At 37.6% G+C, this 23,722-nt stretch overlaps 2 pseudogenes; both read right to left on the bottom strand.

The window, feature by feature from the left end:
• Positions 1-5,992: 5,992 nt before the first annotated feature.
• Positions 5,993-6,687, bottom strand: LOC150001888 (protein BTG4 pseudogene; annotated as a pseudogene).
• Positions 6,688-8,802: 2,115 nt separating this feature from the next.
• LOC150001887 (protein NipSnap homolog 1-like) lies at positions 8,803-9,900 on the bottom strand (annotated as a pseudogene).
• Between the last annotated feature and the right edge of the window lie 13,822 nt (positions 9,901-23,722).

Below are 23,722 nucleotides of genomic sequence, written 5' to 3'. Positions count from 1 at the left end.
GAGGAATCACAATACCTGATATCAAACTATACTACAAAACCATGGTAATCAAAACAGTCTGGTATTGGCATAAGAACAGACACATAGACCAATGGAACAGAATAGAGAGCCCATAAATAAACCCGTTTATACAGTAAACTAATATTTGAGAAAGGGGGGAGGAACATCAAATGGAGTAAAAAGAGCATCTTCAACAAATGGTGCTGGGAGAAATGGATAGGGACATAAAAAAAAATAAAACTAGACCACCAACTTACACTGTATACCAGAATAAACTCAAGATGGATCAAAGACTTAACTGTAAGCCATGGCACCATAAAAGCTCTAGAGGAAAACGTAGGCATAAAAATTTCAGATATCCCACATAGAAAATTTTTCACTGATATATCTCTTAAGGCAAGGGAAATAAAGGAAAGAATAAACAAATGGGACTACATCAAATTAAGACTTTCTGTTCATCAAAAGAAAACATCAGCAAGATGAAAAGCATATTTGCCAATGATACCTCAGACAAGGAATTGATATCCACAATATACAAAGAACTTATATGCCTCAACACCAAGAAGACAGACAACGCAAATCAAAAATTGGCAAAGGACCAGAACAAACACTTCTCCAAAGAGGACATAAAGAAGGTCCATAGACATATGAAAGAATGCTTAAAATAACTAGCCATCACAGATATACAAGTAAAAACAACAATGAGATACCACCTCACACCAGTCAGAATAGCAATCATCAACAAATGAACAAACAACATGTTCTGGCAAGGATGTGGAGAAAAGGGATCCCTGGTGCACTGCTGGTGAGAATGCAGACTGGTGTAACCATTATGGAAAACAGTATGGAATTTCCTCGAAAAATTAAAAGTGGAGCTGTGTTTTGAACTAACAATTTTATTCCTAGAATTATATCCAAAGAACCCTGAAACATCAATCCAAAAGAACCTATGCGCCCCTATGTTCATAGCAGCACTATTTACAATAGACAAGTGCTGAAAACAGCCTAAGTGCCCATTTGTAGATGAGTGGATCAAAAAACTTTGGTACATTTAGACAATGGAGTACTATGCAGCAGAAAGAAAGAAGGAACTTCTACCATTTGCAACTACATGGATGGAACTACAGAGAATTTTGCTTAGCAAAATAAGCCAGGCAAAGAAAGTAAAATACCTTATGCTATCACCTATTACAGGAGTCTAATGAACAACACAAACAAATAAGCAAAATAGAACCAGAATTATGTAAACAAGGTGTAGACTAACAATGACAAGGGAAAAGGTGGGAGAGAGAGAAGGGGGTAAGAAGGGGAAGTGTCAAGTCAAAGAACATGTATAAATGACCCATGGATATTGACAACTAGGTGGGGACCGACTGTGGGAGAAAGGGTGAGCAGGGTGTGTGGAAGCAATAGGAAAAAAAAAACTGAAACAAAAGTAATAGAAAAACAAACAAACAAACAAATTTTTAGTGGGGAAATATATATATATATAAAGAATGGATATGCAATATTAGTGAATATTAGAAGGACAAGGATTTTCCTTCACAGTGTATATTTTTCTCCCTACCTGATCCCTTCAGAATTTGGCATCCTGAAGAAGTAAGTAATGACTTTAAATTCTTGACATGAAACTAATAACACCAGTTGTTAATAGTTTTTTTTTTACCAAGACTTAGACTAGAATGTCATGTCTAAAGGAGACATGCTTGAGCTCTCGTTGTCACCAAAAAGCCCCGAGGAACTAAGGTTGACCTTAGAAGGTACTAAAAGGCCATGAGAAAAGCCGCCTGATACCTAGGTTGGATGTGTAGCCCATGGAAATCTTTCCAGGGAAGGAATGAAGGTTGCTTTTCTAAAAGATGGCTAGAAGGGACCATAAGGGACAATGGAAAACCTGAAGGACTTGGAAAAGACAGGTGTTCACAGGCAAGGCTGAATGGCAGGTATGGGGCTCAGCTTCTGTGCTCCGAAGGGCAGACTGAAGGTCACCCTAAATGTTCCTTGTGTAAGTTCCAGCAAAGCAGACTTAAAGATCATAAGTGATCATTATATGCTCTTGTTGTGTTTATGCAAATAAACAGGATAAATTAAAAATGGACCTAATGAAGTTCCTTTAATGACAAGGAGGGTAATCTTAAGGGAGAAAAATTGTGATTCAAGCAAAATCACAATGCTCAGTGGTAGACTATAAAGTAGTACACTTAACCATCTTTAAAGTTTCTTTTCATTTAAAATTTGTTTTCATTTGAAAGTTAAGCTATGTCTGTGGTATCATCAAAGATGTTTAAGTTACAGGCAAGAAGAATGTCAAATGCCTTGCAACTGGATGTCTTTCCGATAAGACAGTCCTACAGATTTAGAGACTTGTTTGTGGGTTATATTACATAAATTAATATGTGTTTTCTGTTTTCATAGAACATAAGCCTATGATCTCATTACCTGAGTGATTGTTTGTACATATAGACCTCACTTAATCCTGTCTGCATCGCTGCCTCCTGAGACTCAATGGTTTGGCTGAACTAAGTGGCTAGGTTGGTGAAGTATGGGGAGGTCTGTGGGCTTCACTTTAAAACTGGTTTCTCTTTTGCATCCTAATGGCTTGGACAGAAAGAGCCCAGAGGTCTGAGAGGAGGGAAACCTAAAATATTTCCCTCAGCCCAAACTAAGTATAATGGGCAAAAGGGTTTTGAACAGGTGATACATGCCTGGCACACCTTCCTCCAAAGAAGCTCTTTTTTTCCCTAATGTGGGACATTGAAAAATTAATACCTGCCTTTTGTCATCTAGTGGTTATGGATTGAATAATATCTTTTGACCCTGTTGCCAAATATGTTGCCCCCAGAATAAAACAAAGATGCCAGCCTGTTAAATCAAACACGCTGTTGTCTGGGGACAGCCAACTGACCTGGAGTCTGCATGATCCTTCCCCAGGTGGGAAGGCCACCCTCCCCTCCACACCCCCACTCTTATTAAGGATTTCTGGACCCAAAGGTAGATAGGATGACGACCATGTCCTGCTTGAAGCAGCTAGAGGAGCTTGAGACCTTCGCCCATTGTCCTTTATAAGATTATAAAGGGTCTTAAGTCTGAGAGTGAGGGGTTGTTATTTTTTACTGTTAAAAAAGAAATAGAAGAAGAATATATGAAAGGGTGAAGCGGGAGAGCTTGTATGTACAACCCATGGGCATGGACATGGGGGCGGGATTGCTGTGGGAGGGGGGTGCTGGGCAGAGGGGAGCAAAGGGGAAAAAATTGGAACTATTGTAACAATATAATCAATAAAATATACTTAAAAAAAAGAAGTCTAATTAACATCCATCACCATATATAGTTACAAATTTTTTTCTTGTGATGAGAATTTTTAATATCTAGTCTCTTAGAAACTTTTAAATATACAATATAGTATTGATTATAGATACCATATAATACATTACATCTTCATGACTTATTTATCATTGTAAAGTTATACCTGTTAACTTTCTTCACCCATTTTGCCCACTCTCCTACTTCCACTTCTGGCAACCCCCAATCTGTTTTCTGTACCTATAGATTGGCTTTGTTTGTTTATTTTTTAGATTCCAAATATAAGGAGATCATTGTGTATTTGTCTTTCTCTACCTGAATTATTTCACTTGGCATAATGCCCTCAAGGTCATCTATGTTATCACAAATGGCAATATATTCTTTCTTATTATGGCTGAATAATATTTCGGTGAGTGTGTGTGTCTGTGTGTACATCATATCTTCTTTATCCATTCATTTATTGATAGATATTTTGGTTGTTTCAATATGTTGACTATTGTAAATAATGTTGCAATGAACGAAGGTGCCTATAATATTTTGAATTAGTATTTTTATTTATTTTGGATAAATGCTCAGAAGTGGAATTTTTTGAGGAACATCCATATTGTTTTCCATGGTGGCTGTAGCAATCTACAATTCCAGCAACAGTGTTCAAGTGTTTCCTTGCTTTTTCTTTTCTTTTTTTTTTTACATGAATGTTATAGCAGGTTTATTCATAATCGCTCAAACTAGAAACAACCTAGTTGTCATAGAAACAACCTAGTTGTCATCATTCAATGGGTAAATGATTAAACAAATCTTGGTATATCCATACCATGAAACACCATAACAACAAACAATTAATACATGCAACAACCTGGGTGAATCTCCAGAGAACTATGTTTAGTGAAGAAAGCCAATGCCAAAAGGTTACCTACCTATGATTCCATTTAATATATGCTGAGGTGACAAAATTATAGAAGTGGGGAACAGATTAGTAGTTCTCAAAGAGGTTAAGGAAGAGATGGGAATGGGAGGGAAATGGGTGTGACTACAAAAGGGCAATAAGAAGGATGCTTGTGGGTGATGGAAATGTTCTGTACCCTGACTGCATCAAAGTCAATATTTTGTTGTGACATAATTTCATAAAATGTTACCATTGGTGGAAACTACACGAAGCATACACAGGATCTCTTGTCTTCTTAATTGCATGTGAATTTACAATTCTCTCAAAAAGTTTAATTTTTAAAAAAAGAAAAGCTGCTTAACAATAAAATCCAGCTAACCAAAGATGAATCAAAATAAATTTCACATATAGTAAAGTTTATTGATGAACATTGAATCATTTGAAACATAAAACTAAGATAAAACTACAGGAATAATTGTTCTAGGACAGAACATAAATGTTAAACCTTGACAGTAAACACATTACATATTTGAAAATTACTAAGAGAGTAAACATTATAAGTTCTCATCACAAGAAAAAAAATGTTTGTAACAATGTATGGTAGTGGATATTAACTGGAATTATTGTCGTGATCATTTCACAGGGTCCATATATATTTAAATTAGGTTGTATAACCTGAAAATAATATAATGTTATCTGTCAATTATACCTCAGTCTTAAAAACTGATATGGGAAATAGGGATAGGAGAAAAATGAAGAGTGCTAATTTCTGCAACTTACATAGCAACAAATAATACTGTATAAAAAAAATTAAGTTTAAAAGACTGCTCCAGCATCCTGATGTTTTCCTTTAAAGACTGAATGTGGGATAAGGGGGTGGGCAGGGTGCAGGGAAGCAAAAGGGGGAAAAAAGTGGGACAACTGTAATGAAAAAACAAACAAAATAATTTTTAGTGGGGGAAAGAAATAAAAATGTAAAATAAGTAAATAAATAAATAAATAAAGATAGTAAAAAAAAAAGAAGTACAGGAAATAAAATACTTTGTGATAGAAAAGCTTTTAAATACTTCAGTAATTCTTTGTTTCATTTTAGGTTTCTTAATTTCGCTAAGATAAAGTTAAATCTAAATTTTTTAACAAGTAGTTTCTGTAGTATGGTTTTTTACTTAAATTGTCTGTATATATATTCTTGCACTTGTATATATAAGAGGATGACTGTATCACTCTTATAAAATAAGTCATAATGGTTAAGTCTATTATAAGGTTTAGAAATAAACAAATTTTTAAAAAAGAGAATTATTTTTCTTAAGGAGTAATTTTCAAACAAGCTCTCACTGGCCTTATGAATAAAAGTGAGGGCAGGTAATAAAGTAGAACCAAAAACTGTATTATGAAAATCACTTTTCCATAAATGATGATCTATTTTTAATAGATATTGAAGAAACACAAACTTTTAAAATTTTCTTGCAACAAACTGAATGAGGAATATATTAAAAACACAATACATTTATTTAAATTGTTACTTTTCATAATTCATTGAATCTTATCACAGGTTAGGATCTTCAGTCTATTATTGGGTATATTCATTAGTATTACATAAAACTTTATATGAAATTAAGTAAGAATTAAAAGTACAGCTAAGAACACAGTCATAATTTACGTGAGAGGATTCACCACGATGCACGCTGGTCCCTGATGTCATTATTTTTTGTTTCATGGGCCTCTCCATTTTAGACTAGTTTGGGTTTAGATAAAATAAAGTGGCTCCTTTGAGCTCTGCGTACTGAGTGCCCAGCCACTGCTTTATCGGTTTCTGTTGACCCAGTGGTACCTCTCCACCCGGCAGAGAGGTGCAGGCCTATGACCCTTGGGGTTCTTACACAATGCATGACAAGCGTTTCCCAGGAAACCCAGACAGCCATCCATCAGATTCTTTTTTGCTGGGGATTTGGAACCAATATTGAAAGGGACATTTCAAGTTTTCAACTTTACAAATACTCTCTTTGGATTGCTGACTTTAGGAATCATCTGAGGTTCTTTGTCACAATTTTCTTCATCCGAGGACTTGTTGAAAGAGGAGTCTAGTGAGGCTCTACTGATGGCATTCCGGATTTGTTGCGACAGCTCCCACTGCTCCCATCTGCCTTTGAAAGAAGCAACTGTAAATGGGTGACCTTTCTCGTCACACTACAGCAAACTTCAAAGGGATCTACCCATATTGTCCTCTCTTTTGGAAGTCCCAGGTGAGAAAAATCCACATTACTTTCAGCACAAGCCCTTGGTAGAATGAGATCTTTATTCTGATTATTGTTTATCCTGATACACCTGAAGTCTTGCCCCTTGGAAGGGCGATCAGAGTGCCAGTGATTTCTGTATGTCTCAAACAAGATAGTCATCAGCTATTCTGCAAAGTTTTCTATTTGTTGTTTACTCAGTTTATCATGCTTTTTCACCAATCTTGTGACAAAAAAAACTGTTCTTGCAATTTCATCCCTCATGATTCAAGGGGGGAAAAATCTGTCAGGAGATCTGCAACAGCAAAAATTCTTTAGCCCCAACAAAAAGTGGGCGAGAGGTAGAAGACCAACTATGCTTTAAGCTTCCAACTCGCACCCATGTCGCGATTTCTTATCTTTTTGATAATAGCCATTCCAACTGGTGTGTGGTGATGTGTCATTATGGTTGACTTGAATTTCTGTGATGATTAGTGATGTCGAGCACCTTTTCCTGTACCTTTTGATCATCTGCCTGTCTTCTTTGGAACAATGTGTATTCAGATCAGCTACCCGTTTTTAGAAACAACAGTTTTTGCTATTGAGTTGTTTAAATTTTTAATATATTTTGAATATAAACCTCTTAGATATATGATTTGCAAATACTTTCTGTCATCTGATAGTTTGCTTTCTCATTTTGTTCATGGTTTTCTTTGTTATAAGAAGCTTTTAGTTTGACATAGTTCTACTTGTTGATTATTGGTTTTGGTGTTAAATCCAAAAAAAGTGTTGCCAAGACCAATACCAAGGAGTTTACCACCTATGTTTTTAAATTTACTTTTAGATCTTTAATGTTTATCTCAATTCATAAGTATTACCTATTATGTTCCAAGCACACTGCCAGGCTCTAAGTGTAAAAGGTTACCAAATTACATGGGTACAGTCCATCAATGAAATTATAGTGCATTATGAAAACATATTAAGCAAATTTACATTTTAATAATTATGTAATTAAAGATTGTTACGTGTTATGAAGTAAAAGAAGGTAAGAAAAAGAAACAGTGACAAAATAATGTAAATATTTATATTAGTCAAAAGTTGGAATACCTTAAATATCCATAAAAGGGTATTAATCAGAAAAAAATAAAACTAAATATAACATAAATTATATATGTGTGAAAAACTGTAATCTGTACAACACTAAAGAGCTTGCCTCTAACAGTAGACAACTAGATGGTAAATAAACTAAAATGACATTTATCAAATGCTTTTCACATTCTTCTATGCTTCAAATTTGCAAACCTTATGTAAGTTGATTTTCATATCAACCCTATAAGTTTTAAGTATTATTTTTCCATTTTACAGATTTGGTACTAAATAATTAAATATATTTTCCTATGTACACATACACACACACACATAAACAAACAACCAGAGTCAGAATATTTTTTCATTCAGAAAAAAAATAATTTATCAAATATTTATCATATACTGTTCTAGACATTTAAGACACATGAGTGAATAAAACAAATATCCTTGGTCTTATGTAATTTACATTTTCTTCTTCTTTTTTTTTTTGGTTGTTATAGTAAGCATTTGATTGTTTCCATCTACAACTACAGCACAGGTTTTCCTGAAAGGGAGGCAGAACCAATCTACCCAGATGTTCATGAGGTGTGGGGGTCATTGAAGAGGCCTCCAAAGTTACTGACCCAAATCCAGATACCCAGTGGCCCAGTAAAATGAGCATTGGACTGATCAAATGTGAAGCAGGAGAAAAGGGATGCAGGATGGCCCATATCTTTGCCTACAGGTAGGAAAAGGGAGAGCACAAAAGGGCTAGGACTACACATTCAAGTTTACAACTTTATTATGAAGAGGGAAACTTCTTTCCAACTGTCTTATATTAGGAACCCTAAACCTAACCCTAACCCATTCTGTATTCCAAGATCTGCAGTTAAACCACAAGTTTTGAATTCTAAGTTTTACCTTCTGGGTTCCTGATTCTGGTTTTTATTCCAGTCTGTTTCCTGCCCCCACATCCTTTTCAGCTCCCTTTTTCCAGCCTTTCTGGGTAAGTCAGTTAGACCTCTTGCTGACTTTGCTAACTTGAGGGTTTTCCTCTACTTCTTGTGGAATTCTAGGCTTTTCCCCAGCAGGAGGAACTTGGTTCAGACTGTCCAGCAAGTGGGTGGTCCAGAGGAGAACAGAGAATTCCTGAGAGCCTTATCTGGTTTCATCTCTTCCCTTCACACCCCACATCTAACCATTAGACACACTACCTTTTATGCAACTAAAGGTAAACTGTGGTTTTTCATGGTGATAACTGGAGACTAGTGTTCTTGAGATGAGGAATCTTAGGAGAAAGAAGTAAAACACTGCTGTTTTCATTCATAGAAATTAAAGACTGTTTCCAGCACAGGGGAAGGAGTGGATGGGGAAGGTGGGATGTGTCTGGACAGAGCTGAAAGACCTCAGAACCCTGTCATCTTTCAGCTTCCCATTGTCTGAGCTGAGCACTAGTCCCCAGAGTCTTCCCAGATCTGAGGACAAAGACAGCAGGACTGGGAGTTGCTCTGTCTGTGGCTGCCATGAAGGAGGTGGGAAATGAAGGAGGCAGCAGTAACATAATTGAAGAGGTGAGATTTTTCTAAGGAATCGTGATCCAAGACTCCATATGTTACATTAGGAAGACTGTGTACTAGATATTTTTGTCCCAACATCTCTTCCTCCATGCAGCATTTCTAGTGTCTTCCCAAAACTGCAGGTATTTATAGGCCCAGAATTGATGTACAACCTAGAGCTTTCCTATATGTAAGAAGAAGCCACCCACCACCTCCTTATTTCTCCTGCAGGTACTTGATGACCTGAGCCCAGTTGTTTCCCCAATTGATCATGGTTCCTGGCTTACACGTCTATTTCTTCAGCTCATACGTATGGGAACCCACTCAGGCCTGCGGCTCATTTCAGAAGCTGAACTCAAGGAACATCTGGTTTCTCCTGGACAGCAACATCTGGCTACACTCCTTTTGGAACTCCAGGTACTCCTTGTTTTTGAGGTTGTTTATGCAGTCCATGACAGCTGCGTAGCATCTAAAAGTTGTCACAGGTGCACTGCCTGGTCCTCCTCTTCATAGCATGAATTCCAGTTGCTCAGGAGCAAGCACAGGTAATCCTCATCCAGGTGTAGTGTGGGCATTACAGCCTTCATCAGGCTGTTGTAAGCATCCAGATATTTGGGCTTCACATTGTGAAGCTGGTTTTTATAAAGGTTGCTGGTCTCCTTGGACAGCAACATTGGAGAGGGGTGTCCTTCCAGGGATCCAGCTTGTGCACAAAGAGTGAGGGTAACCAGTTGTTTTCATTGTCCTTGGAATAGAAGCACTTGGCAGATATAACCACAACATTGCCCACACTTCCCCACCCCCACCGCCACCCTGGGCCATCTCCTCATAGCTGAGGCATGGCCACAGAGATGTTACACAGCCATGGAGCCATGTAGAAGAGGAGCTGGAATTTACATTCGTGTGAACAGAAAAAAAAAAAAAACCAAGACAGAAAAGGAAGGGAGGGAGGGAGGGAAGAAGGAAGGAAAGAAAAGGAAGAAAGGGGAGAGGAGGGAGGGAGCAGGGAGAGGAAGGGGGAGAGGGAAGGAAAGAGAGAGAAAAAGAGAAAGAGAGAGAGAGAGAGAATACTATGGAGCTGTAAAAAAGAAGGAACTCATCTTTTGTGACAGCATGGATGGACCTGGAAACTATAATGCTAAGTGAAATAAGCCAGTCAGTGGAAGGCAAATATCAGATGATCATCACTTATATGTGGAATCTAATGGACAAAATAAACTGTTGAACAAGATAGAAACAGGGGCATGGATACATGGAACAGACTGACAAGGGGAAAAGGTAGGGGAAACTGGATGAAAGAAGATGAAGGGAGTAGCCAAAGAACACAGACAATAGTGTGGTGATGGCCAGAGGAAAGGGGAGGGGGTAAGTGCAGGGAGGGGAGATGGGCAAGGGGGGGATGAGGACATCTGTAATAAAAATAAAGTTAAAAATGAAATAAAATTAAATTTTATACAGCATGGTATGTTATAGTCAGGAAGAAAAGTATCATTTTGTTATGAGAAAGAGTCAGTCAGGTTAAGTAAATGGGAGTGCAGTGAATGGGAGGTGTTTGAAATGTTATTTATGGGGTAAGGATAAGCCCCATTGTGGTGACATTTAATTGAGCTGACCTGGGGAGGTATGGGAGTTGGTAAGACTGTCTGAAGGCATAAAATTCTAGGTTAAGATAATGGCAAGTGCAAAGGCCTCACGGTGTGAGCTTTTCTGGAGTGTGCTAGGAAAGAACAAGAACAATGTGGCTGAAACCAAGTGACCAGAGGAGAAAGGAAGTAAGAAATATATTCCATGGGAAAAAAATTGTATATGGTCTAACAGATTTCCATTTTTATTGAAGTAATATTTAGCTCTCATAATAACAATGCAAGTTCATTACAGAAACCAAAGTCAGTCACAGACAACTCTTAGATTTATATCTTTCATGAAGATTTTCTACATATATGTATAGTATTTTCCAACCAGCCAAACAAAATACCAAATTAGCATAATTATGTTACTTTAACATAATTTATTTATGTAATCTACTAAATTGAATCTTTTTAGATTGTTCTGTTACTCTATGTTTTAATCAGGTTGCCATAAAAATTACTATAGACTGGGTGGCTTCAACAACAGAAATGTATAACTATTTTGAAGGTTCAAAGTCTGAAATCAGGATGCCAGCATGATTGGCTTCTGGTGAGAACTCTTCCTGGTTTGTGGATAGCCATCTTCTCACTGTGTCTTGATATGATGGAGAGAAAGTGAGCAAGCACTAATGGTATCACAATTGCCCACCCATATAATATCCTTTAAACCTAATTATCTCCCATCTCTCCTCCTTTAAATACCATCAACATGGTATTTAAATATGAGTATTAGGAGGACACAATTTGGTTCATAGCATCTTATTAATGAACATGGAGATTTAGTTGATTTTTTAATTCTAAAAATTACCAATAGAAAAAAAGAGTAAAAATTAATTCAAAATTAAAAGTAAACTTTTATTCTTTGGAAAAAAAAAGTCAGAAAGATTATAGAACTGCAAATATAATTGAGGGACCCAAATCACCAATCCTTTTAAAACCTGATATTGTGGATATTCATTTTTTATGAACACCCTTTATATCAATATTTAGAGCCAACCAAGTTGCTTTAGTACATTTTTCGTGAACACACTGCTTTTTACAGTTATTTTTAGTCAAATAATGTGTTGAATTTTTTTGTTATTAATGCAACCTAGATACACTAAAGCCAACTGAAATGAGAAATTCAGATATACTTCCAGGTAATTGTGGCTTAAATAGCTTAGATTATTTATCTGACTCAAATGAGGTATATGAAGCATACAGAATCAATTAAAATTTAAATATTACAGCAGTAGGCCCACGCTATATACTTAATAAACACTTGTTGAATAGTTCTTTAGCATAAACAAGAAGATATGTAATTTAGAAAGAAATAACACTGTTACCAGCCATTTACAAAAGTTTTGACATATCTTGAAAGAAATATTAGCACTATAGTCACAAAGAACAGCATGCAACTGCTCAACACACACAAAGTCAACAGATTCAAGAAGCTCTAGATATGCTCACTCTGGTCAGACTTACTAATAGTATGCTAACAATAATATTACTGCTATTTACATATTGGTACCACTCTGGTATGGATTTGCATAATGTATTGAGCCTCTGTGCTCTAGAGAATTGCACTGTAACATGTTGGTGTTTAATGAACTCAGAAAAAATTGATTTTCCACAGAGTAAATTAAGGAATGCATTATAGCTGTTAAAGCAATCTTAAGGGAAATCCGAAGCTTCCACTGTAGCACCATGCTTAGTAAGTAATAAATTACATGTTATACTTATTTGCCTTAATTCATGCTAATTTTGTCCAATTAATGTATCACAGTAATTCAGAAGCCTGTCACATGAGAGCTAATTATTTATTGGATTTTGTGTTCAGCTCCCTAGGAGTCTACTGAAAAACAAACTTGTGACTGTCTTTTTCTTAGGTCCACAGTGACATTCTTATGTTTTATTGTGGGAAAGTGAGAGATTTGCTTCTACTTCAAGTTTTAAAAATGAATTAGGAGGTATATGGGTAAGGTCTTTATTTTTTGGTGAAAGAGTTGGACGGCCTGCTACTCTGTTAGAACAAAACCTACCATCTTTCCTATTAATGTATTTCTATTTCGAGTTTGTATATGTAGGAGCTCTCTTTTAGAAAAAATACTTTTAAAAAATTTGTACACGTTATTATGGGTGCGTCTATCTATACACACAAAGTGAATTGGAACATTGATGCATTGATGCAATTACTTGAATACACTTATTTGTCTCAACTATCTCTATATTTTAGAGAATTTAAATGGATTGTCTAAAAATTTATGTTCTAAAGTATTGTTTGTTAAACAAAATCAACAGCAGTGTTAGGCAACCTAAGCTCTAGAGTAACGGTTCCCCTTTACAGGTCAGGGCCAGAGTGCCCTATCCACCCCAGCACCAAAAAGAGTGGCAGATGCCCCATGTGCCAGAGAAACAGATCCCTGCTACCTGCATGCCAGAGGAGCAGCACCTCATCCACCTGTAAGAGAACCATTAGCTTTACACTCCTGACTCCCAGTGGTCTCATGCTGCTGAGTTTACACTCTAAAAAACTGTTATTGGGCTGTGGCTAACCTTGTCCCACAGTGCAGAATTTTTTGGAAGACCTTTTAGGAGGTCAGGGAAGATTCTGGAAAACACTGAGTTGTGAGGCTCTAAGAGAGGAGCCATTTTTCTCTCACAAGCTTGATTGGCACCATTGTTTCTGTGCAGAGACATCCCCTAAGACAAATAAATCTTGGTCTGTAGCCAACTTAATAGATGAGGAGACAGCCAACCTAACAGACATAGAGTTCAAAACACTGGTGATAAAGATGCTTACAGGCTTGACAGATATGCTTAAGTACGGCAAACACATAAGGGAAGAAGTGAAGGCTATGCTAAATTAAGCAACAACAACAACAAAAAAAAATCCACATGAAACCAGTGGTGAAGGAAAGAAAACTGGGGTTCAAATCAATGATTTGGAACATAAGGAAGAAATAAACAGTCAACCAGTACAGAATGAAGAAACAAGAATTGAAAAAAATGAGGAGAGGCTTAGGAATGTCTGGGACAACTTTAAACTTGCCAAAATCACAACCATAGGAGTCCCAGAAGGAGAGAGAAAAGAGCAAAAAATTGAAAGCTTATGTGAGAAAATAATGAGGGAAAATCCCCCAGACTTGGTGAATGAAATAGACATAAAAGTCCAGAAAGCACAGAGTCCCAAACAAGCTAGACCCATAAGGGACCACACCAAGACACATCATAATTAAAATGCCAAAGGTTAAAGATAAAGAGAGAATCTTAAAAACACCAAGAGAAAAGCAGAGAGTTACCTACACAGCAGTGCCTATAAGACTATCAGCTGATTTCTCAAAAGAAACTTTACAGGCAAGAAGGGGCTGGCAAGAAGTATTCACAGTGATGAAAAGCAAGGACTTACAACCAAGATTACTCTATTCATCGAAGCTATCATTTAGAATGGAAGGGCAGATAAAGTGCTGCCCAGACAAGGTAAAGCTAAAGGAGTTCATCGTCACCAAGCTATTATTATACGAAATGTCAAAGGGACTTACTTAAGAAAAAGAGAAAAATTATTAACATGAAAATGGCAACAAACTGACAACTATCAACAACTGAATCTAAAAAATAAAAACAAAATCCAACTAAGCAAACCAGAATAGAAACAGAATCATTGGTATGGTGATCATTTGGAAGGTTATCAGCTGGGAGGGGAAAGGTGAAGAAATTGGGAAATGGTGCAGGGATTAAGAAGCATAACTTGTAGGTACAAAATAGGGGGAAGTTAAGAATAATATAGGAAAGGGTGAAGCCAAAGAACTTATATGCATGACCCATGGACATGAAGTAAGGGTGGTGGAATTGATGGAGGAAAGAGGGGTACTTGGCAGAGGGGAGCAAAGGGGGAAAAATGGGACTACTGTAACAATACAATCAATAAAATATACTTTAAAAAATCTTGGTCTGTTTGGGCCTGAACTCTGCTAGTCTCACACTGACAAATACTTGAGACACCACCCCAACACAAACAAACATGAGCATCCAGCAGGTGGCGGTTGATGTTGGTGTACCCTGAGACTGTTGCTGGATGATCTTAGACACAGCCCTGGCACCAAGTTTGAATTTGTATTAACCTAGTGAACACCACTTGACCTTACCTGGTGACTCACTGAAAGCCTACCTCATGCAACTGGGAACTTTACCACTAAATTTCTTTCTGATATCAAACCTAAAAGGCAAATAAGGAGAAGGTAGATCTAAGGGAGCCCTGGGATTTTTTATTGCTTTCCCTAGACTCAGTGCTGATGGAAACCAGCTTTGGTACACTGCTTTTCCCCTCCCATGCATACCCAGGCAAGTGCAGGTAGCCACAAACTATAGCTCCAAACACATATCTCAGGGCAGGTCACAGGCTATGCTTAACATTGACTTTAATTGAACTCCCTCCCAAGAAGCCCTGAAATCAACACAAGGGTAGGGGACATCAAAATACAACCAAATTAACACCACAAACAGTACACCCACAGGGAGATATCAGCACGCAACAGATCCTTTTAGGGAAAAACTCTGCATTGTGGTGTCAGCTGTTGCACAGCAGTTCATACATTGCAGTCAGAGTTGACTGCCAAAGGTGCAAACCTACTCACAGATAGGCCAACACAAGTCAAGACTCAACTAGAATAAAAGGGCTTAAAATTCACACAAAGTAGATATTCCTGGGGAACCTAGCTCAAATGATCAGGAAGACTGTGCCACAGAGCACCATGAGACATCTACTATATAAGACAACCATACCAAGACTTGGAGACATAGATCTACCTAATACACAAAAACAGATACAGAGAGGCTCTCAAAATGGGGAGACAAATAAACATACCTCAAAAAAAGAGGAAATCCTCAGAAAAAGGACTAAATGGAATGGAGGCAAGCAAGCTACCAGAGTTCAAAACAGTAATTATAAGGATGCTCAAGGAACTTAGGAGAAGAATGAATGAACTCAGTAAGAACTTAAACAAAAAGTAAACATAAAAATGGATAAGGAAACCATACAAAAGAACCAGTCATAAATTAAAAACTATCTGAAATGAGAGATACACTAGAAGGAAACGATTTCAGTCTAGATGAAGCAGAGGTGAGAATTAGAAATTTGAATCACAAAGTAACTGAAAATACCGAACCAGAATAGCAAAAAAATAAAAAAAATAAAAAAATTTAAAAGTAGGGATAGGCTTCTGGAACAACATGAAGAATAATAGGGGTACAAGAAAAATAAAGAAGAGAGTAAAGGATAGAGACCCTAACTGAAGAAATGGTGACTGAACATTTTTCTAAAATGTTAAAAAAAAAAAGAGAGACACACATGTCCATAACTTTCAGAGAGTTCTAAACAAGATGAACTTAAAGGGGCCCACAACAAGATACATCATAATTAAAATGACAAAGTTAGAGACAAAAAAAAAAAAATCTCAGAGAAGCAAGAGAAAGTTAGAAAGACCTACAATGGAGCTCCCATAAGACTTTCATCTGATTTCTCAACAGAAACATTTTAGGCCAGAAGAAATTGGCACAAATATTCAGTGATGAAAGCAAAAGCTTACACAAAGACTACTCTACCCAGCAAGTCAATCATATTAAATTAAAGGTAAAATAAAGAGCTTCCCATACAAGAAAAATCTAAAAGGGTCTGTTATCACCAAACCAGTATTATAAAAAATGTTAAAAGGCTTGCTTTAAGAAAAAGAAAGAAAGAAAACATAATTATAAAGAATAAAATGGCAATAAATATGTATCTTTCCACAATCACTTTATTTCTTTTTTTTTTTTTAATTTTGGTTTTTCAATTACAGTTGTCCCCTTTTCCCTTAATTTCTCTCCCCCACACAACCCACCCCTTCTCCCGAAATCATATCCCTCCCCGTTGTCCATGTCCATGAGTCTTTTATACAGGCTCTTTAATTAAACCTTCCCTTACTTATCCCCCTTCTATCCCTCTCCCTTCCCCACTATTGACTGCCATTCTGCTCTTTGTTCTATTTCCTTCCTTTGTTTGTGTTGTTCTTTAGTTTCCTGTATTAGGTGATATCATATGGTATTTTTCTTTCTTTGCCTGGCTTATTTCACTAAGCATAATTCTCTCTAGTTCCATCCATGTTGTTGCAAATGGCAGGAGTTCCTTCTTTCTTTCTGCTACATAGTACTCCATTGTGTAAATGTACCACAGTTTTTTGATCCACTCATCTACAGATGGGCACTTGGGTTGTTTCCAGCACTTAGCTATTGAAACAGTGCTGCAATGAACATAGGAGTGCATAAGTTCTTCTGAATTGGTGTTTCAAGATTCTTCGGGTATAATCCTAGTAGTGGAGTCGCTGGTTCAAAACGCAGTTCCATTTTTAATCTTTTGAGGTAATTCCATACTGTTCTCCATAGTGGCTACACCAGTCTGCATTCCCACCAACAGTGCAGTAGGGTTCCCATTTCTCCACATCCTCGCCAGCACTTGTTGCTTGTTGATTTGTTGGTGATAGCCATTCTGACTGGTGTAAAATGGTATCTCATTGTGGTTTTTATTTGCATCTCCCTGATGGCTAATGATGTTGAGCATTTTTTCATGTGTCTATGGACCTTCTGTATGTCCTCTTCAGAGAAGTGTTTGTTCAGGTCCTTTACTCATTTTTTAATTGGGTTGTTTGTTTTCTTCATGTTGAGTCATATCAGCTCTTTATATATTTTGGAAATCAGTCCCTTGTCTGTGATGTCATTGGCAATTATGTTTTCCCATATGGTTAGTTTCCTTTTCATCTTGCTGATGTTTTCTTTTGCTGAGCAGAAACTCCTCAGTTTGATGTAATCCCATTCATTTATTTTTTCCTTTATTTCTCTTGTTTTAGGAGATGTATCCGTGAAGAGATTGTTACGTGAGATATCTGATATTTTCTTGCCTATGTTTTCCTCTAGGACTTTTATGGTGTCACGGCTTACATTTAAGTCTTTGATCCATCTTGAGTTTATTCTTGTGTGTGGTGTAAGTTGGTGGTCTAGTTTCATTTTTTTGCAGGTCCCTATCCAGTTCTCCCAGCACCATTTGTTAAAGAGGCTCTTCTCACTCCATTTTACGTTCCTTCCTCCTTTATCAAATATTAGTTGACCATAGAGGCCTGGATTTATTTCTGGACTCTCTATTCTGTTTCACTGATCTATATGTCTATTCTTATGCCGGTACCATACTGTTTTGATTACAGTGGCTTTGTAGTATTGTTTGATATCTGGTGTTGTGATTCCTCCTGCTGTGTTCTTCTGTCTCAAGATTGCTTTTGCTATTCGGGGTCTTTTTTGGTTCCATATGAATTTTTGGAGTGTTTGTTCTAGGTCTGTGAAATATGTCATTGGTATTTTAATAGGGATTGCATTGAATCTGTAAATTGCTTTGGGTAGTATGGCCATTTTGAAGATGTTGATTCTTCCCATCCAAGAACATGGTATTTGCTCCCATTTATTTGTTTCTTCCTTAATTTTTTTCTTCAATGTTATGTAATTTTCAGAGTACAGGTCTTTTATCTCTTTTGTTAAGTTTACTCCTAGGTACTTTATTTTTTTTGTTACTGTAGTAAATGGTATTTTCTTTTTTGTCTCTGTCTCTGCTGTTTTATTGTTGGTGTACAGAAATGCCTTATATTTCTGTATATTTATTTTGTACCCTGCGATTTTGCCAAATTCACTTATTATATCGAGTAGTCTTTTAGTGGAGTTTATAGAATTTTCTAGGTATACTATCATGTCATCTGCATATAATGAAAGTTTTACTTCCTCTTTCCCAATTTGGATGCTTTTTATTTCTTTTTCTTCTCTGATTGCTGTGGCTAGGACTTCCAACACTATGTTGAAAAGGAGTGGAGAGAGTGGACAACCTTGTCTAGTTCCTGAGTTCAGAGGGAATGCTTTCAGTTTTTGTCCATTGAGTATGATGTTGGCCTCAGGCTTCTCATATATAGCCTTAATTATGTTAAGATATGCTGCTTTTATTCCCATTTTGCTGAGTGTTTTCATCATAAATGGGTGTTGTACTTTATCAAATGCTTTTTCTGCATCTATTGATATGATCATGTGATTTTTGTCTTTCATTCTGTTTAGGTGATGTATTATATTTATTGATTAGCAAATATTAAACCATCCTTGCATCACTGGAATGAAGCACACTTGATCATGATGTATGATCTTTTTGATGTATTGCGGGATCCTGTTTCCCAATATTTTATTGAGGATTTTAGCATCGATGTTCATCAGTGATATTGACCTGTAGTTTTCTTTCTTTCTTGTGTCTTGACCTGGTTTGGGGATTAGGATAATACTGGCTTCATAGAAAGAGTTTGGGATTTTCCCCTCTTCTTGGATTTTTTTGGAACAGTTTGAGGAGGATAGGAGTTAGTTCTTCCCTGAATGTTTTGTAGAATTCGCCTGTGAAGCCATCCGGTCCAGGGCTTTTGTGTGCCGGGAGATTTTGGATTACTGTTTCAATTTCCTTTTTTGTTATTGGTTTGTTGAGACTTTCCACTTCTTCTTGATTCAGTTTTGGAAGGTTGTATGTTTCTAGAAACTTGTCCATTTCTTCTAGATTGTCAAATTTCTTGTCATACAGTTGTCTGAAGTAATTTCTCACTATCATTTGTATTTCTGAGGTATCAGTTGTGATTTCTCCTCTTTCATTTCTGATTTTGTTTATTTGTGTCTTCTCTCTTTTTTTCTTGATTAGACTGGCTAGAAGCTTGTCGATTTTGTTTATTTTTTCGAAGAAGCAGCTCCTAGTTTTGTTGATCTTTTGGATTGTTTGTTTAGTCTCTATGTCATTTAGTTCTGCTCTGATCTTGATGATTTCATTCCTTCTTCTTTCCCTAGGCTTTGTTTGTTGTTGTTCTAGTTCTTGTAGCATTATGGTTAGGTTTTTTATTTGAGATTCTTCTAGCGTTTTCAGATATGCCTGTACTGCTATAAACTTTCCTCTCAGGACTGCTTTTGCTGTGTCCCATAGGTTTTGGGTTGTTGTGTGCTCATTATCCTTAGTGTCTAGAAATTTCTTGATTTCTTTTTTGATGTCATTGTTAACCCATTCATTATTTAATAGCATGTTATTCAATCTCCTTGAGTTTGAGTGTCTTTGATTTTTTTCTCTGAGGTTGATTTCTAGTTTCAAGGCATTGTGATCTGAAAATATGCTTGATATGATTTCAATTTTCTTGAATTTGTTGAGGCTTGTTTTGTGACCTATCATGTGGTCTATCTTTGAAAATGTCCCATGTGCACTTGAAAAGAATATATATCTTGCTTCTTTGTGGTGAAAAGTCTATATATATCAGTTAGATCCATGTGGTTTAGTGTGTTGTTCAATGCCTGTATATCCTTGGTGTTTCTTTGCTTTGATGATGTGTCTATTGTTGATAATGGAGTGTTGAAGTCTCCTACTATGAGTGTGTTGTTGTTGATATCCTTTTTGTGGTCTTCTAGTATTTGCTTTATGTATTTGGGTGCTCCTATGTTGGGTGCATATATGTTTATCAGTGTTATATCTTCTTGATGGATTGTTCCTTTAAGTATTATGAAATGTCCTTCCTTGTCTCTTTTTATTGTCCTTGCTTTGAAATCCGTTTTGTCTGATATGAGAACTGCTACCCCGGCTTTTTTTTCCGGTCCGATTTCTTGGAATATTTTTTTATATCCCTTTACTTTCAGTCTGTGTAAATCTTTTGTTTTGAGGTGTGTTTCTTGTAGACAGCAAATATGTGGGTCCTGTTTTCTTATCCATTCCGTTACCCTATGTCTTTTAATTGGAGCATTTAATCCATTTACATTTAAGGTTATTATTGACGTGTATTTATTCATTTGCCTTTGTACCTCTGTTCCTCTCCTCTCTTGTTTTTTTCTTCTTTTTTCTTAGAATACTCCCTTTACCATCTCTTGCAATGCTGGTTTGGTGGGGATGTATTCTTTTAGTCTTCCTTTGTCTGAGAAACTCCTTATTTCACCTTCTATTTTGAATGAGAGCCTTGCTGGGTAGAGTATTCTTGGTTGTAGGCCTTTGTTTTTCATTGCTTGAAATATTTTTGACCATTCCCTTCTGGCTTGTAATGTTTCTGTTGAGAAATCTGTCGATAGCCTTATCGGAGATCCCTTGTATGTTATTTGCTGTTTTCTCTTGCTGCTTTTAGGATTCTCTCTTTGTCTTGGAATGTTGCCATTTTAACTATGATGTGCCTTGGAGTGGGTTTTGGGGAGTTCCTCTTGATTGGAACTCTCAGTGCTTCTTGGACTTGCATAGCTTTTTCTCTCATCAGGTTCAGAAAATTTTCTGTCACTATTTCTCCTATAAGATTTTGAATTCCATGCTCCTTTTCTTCTCCCTCTCGTATTCCGATGATCCTTAAATTATTTTCTAATGCTATCCTGTAATTCCCTTACATCTTGTTCATATTTTTTCAATCGTTTTTCATTTTGCTGTATTGTCTGGGAGTTTTTCTCTACATTATCTTCTAACTCACTAATCCGATCCTCTGATTCGTTTAGTCTCCTTTTGACTGATTCTACTGTGTTCTTCAGTTCAGAGATTGCATTCTTCATTTCTTCCTGGTTCTTGTTGATAGTTTCTATGCCTTTTTTTATTCTGGTGTAGTTCTCTGAAAGTTCCCTGTAATTTTCTTGGAGCTGTTGGTAACTTCCTTGGAGGTTGTCATAGTTGTTTTTGAGGTTTTCGAGCATATTGAGCTTCTTCACCACCATAGTTTTGAATTCCAAGTCTGACATTTGGGCTATGTCTATTCCATCTACCTCTCTTTCTGGGGATTCCTCTCTTCTTTTCATTGAGAGGTTGTTTCTACATCTTACCATGTTGGATTCTTTTTGTTTTTATTTATTTATTTATTTATTTATTTGGGGGGGGGTAGTTTGCTTTGACTTCCCTCCTTTGTGGTGTAATATTCTTTATCGAAGGTCTGGGAGTTTCAGTGGTGCAGTCTCTTTGATATCCTGAGCCTGATGTTCTTGAGTTACCCTTTATGTCATTTGTTTATGCTGTTTGGTTATATTTCAGATGTTCTTTGATAGGATCTTCCTTCTGGCTAGTTGGTTGAGAGTCACTCTATCCGCTTTGTCTTGAGTTCTTTTGTGGATATGCTGTTAAAGACATAAACACATAGCCCAGGCAGGAGTCCCACACCCTCAAAAAGTATCCCCCACTCTATCCTGTTATCGTTAGCCAACTAGCCCGTATTAATATAAATGTAAAGCGATTAGAGCTTTTATACTATAAGAAGAATAGGTAAGAGTTGTTTTGGGGGATGAAAAATATAATTTTTGATAGAGGGGGTGATAGATTAATAATAGTTGAGACTGTGCAAGCCAGTAAGTAATAGTTACATTGTATGTTAATAAAAATAGAAGAAAAGGATAGAAAAATACATAATATAGTAAGAAAGTGGGATTGTATTGTATTTGGGTTTATATAGTAATTATATTACATTATTTAGAGTGATAGGGGGGCTAAACTAGACACACAAATGAATAAACAACGATTAAAGAGAAAGGATAAGAAGGAGAGGTTATATGCAACACGTTAGAGATAAAGTTTGTTATTTTTGGAAGAGGAGAAGGAAAAACACTCCCGTAAAAAAACCCCAAGAAAATAGAAGAAAGAAAAGAAGAAAGAGAGAAAGAGAAGAAAAAAAATTTACCACAACCCCCCCCACAAAAACCCCAAAAGGGAAGAAAGAAAGGAACAAAGAAAGATAGAAAAGAAAGAATAAAGAAGAAAGAAAGAAAGAAAAAAGAGAGAAAAAAATTGAAAATAAAAAAATATATATACCCTCCCAAAACCCCCCCAAAAAAACCCAAGAAAAGAATAAAGAAAGAAGGAAAGAAAAGAAATAATTAAGAAGAAAGAAAGAACAAGGGAGAAAAAAATTGGAAAAAAAAAAAGCGATGTTTTTACTCCGTTTTAGCCTTGGTGTGTTCCTTCTTTTTCTGCATCCGCAGCTGGTCTAGTGTGGCAGGTCAGAGGTTCTTGTTTTTTGCAGGACTGGTGTGCGCCCCCGGTTGCTGGTATGGTGCACGCCCGCGGTTGCCAGCACGGCGTGCTCCCTTGCTGCCCGCTGGAGCCAGTTGAGGTGCCCTTGCGCTCGAGCCCCTGCGTGCTCGGGCAGCCCGAGAGTTTGCCCCGCGGTTGGAGCCTATTGTTGCCGGGCTGCGGTGGTTCCCTGTTCGCGCCGAGGTGTCCCTGCGCGCGTCCCTGCACTCGTGGGCAGCCCGAGAGCTTTCTCCGGGATTGGTGCCTATTGTCCCTGGGCTGAGGTGTTTTCGTGCTCGCGCACTGCCCCGTGCCCTTAGTCCCGCTGAGCCGAGCTCCGGGAGTTGGTCTCTCACCTCTTAGGGCAGGGCCGGGGACACTTGTGCTCAGTGGAAGTGAGCATCCGTGAGTCGCTGCCTCCCGCTGTTCCCGTGCCGCAGCCACCTGCCTTCCCTCACCCGTCTGGGCGGGCACAAACAGAGCCTGCGCTAGTGGTCTGCTTTCTGGCCTGGGGCCCTGGGCCCACGGGAGCTGTCTAGGGGTGTCTGTGCACGGTTCTCTGCCTGTTCAGTGGGCCCTCCCTGTGCCCATAGGGGCACTGATCTTATGTCCGTTGGGTAGTGTCCGAGGGACGCCTGGACTCACGGCCCCGCGCACCTGGGCCAGTGAGTGAGAGCACTTCCCTATGTGCGCCCCCGCGACCCAAGGGTAGGGTTGGGGAGTGGATGAGCGCTCCTGGCTCCTCCAGAACGGCCTACCACCCCCAAACTTTCCTCCCCTCTCCACCGTCCACTAGAGAAAAATATAAAGGAGAATTATGTTCTCACTTGCCCGGCAGCACGCTGTCTCCTGTCCTTCAGCGCCAATGCCACTTGGTCGAGTCCCGTCTCTGCCAGCGGGCAGAGATCCACTCTCCGCCTAACAATCACTTTATATTTAAATGGATTAAATGCTCTAAAGATGTAGAGTAGCTGATTGAATAATAAAACAAGACCCATATAATGTGCTGTCTATAATAGACCCACCTTAGAAAAAAGATACTTGCAGACTAA

Source organism: Furipterus horrens, unplaced genomic scaffold (assembly GCF_987537825.1).
Source record: "Furipterus horrens unplaced genomic scaffold, mFurHor1.1.pri manual_scaffold_9, whole genome shotgun sequence".
NCBI lineage: Eukaryota > Metazoa > Chordata > Mammalia > Chiroptera > Furipteridae > Furipterus > Furipterus horrens.
Note: the sequence above shows the minus strand (reverse complement) of the source record. Positions and strands in the feature narration are given on the sequence as shown.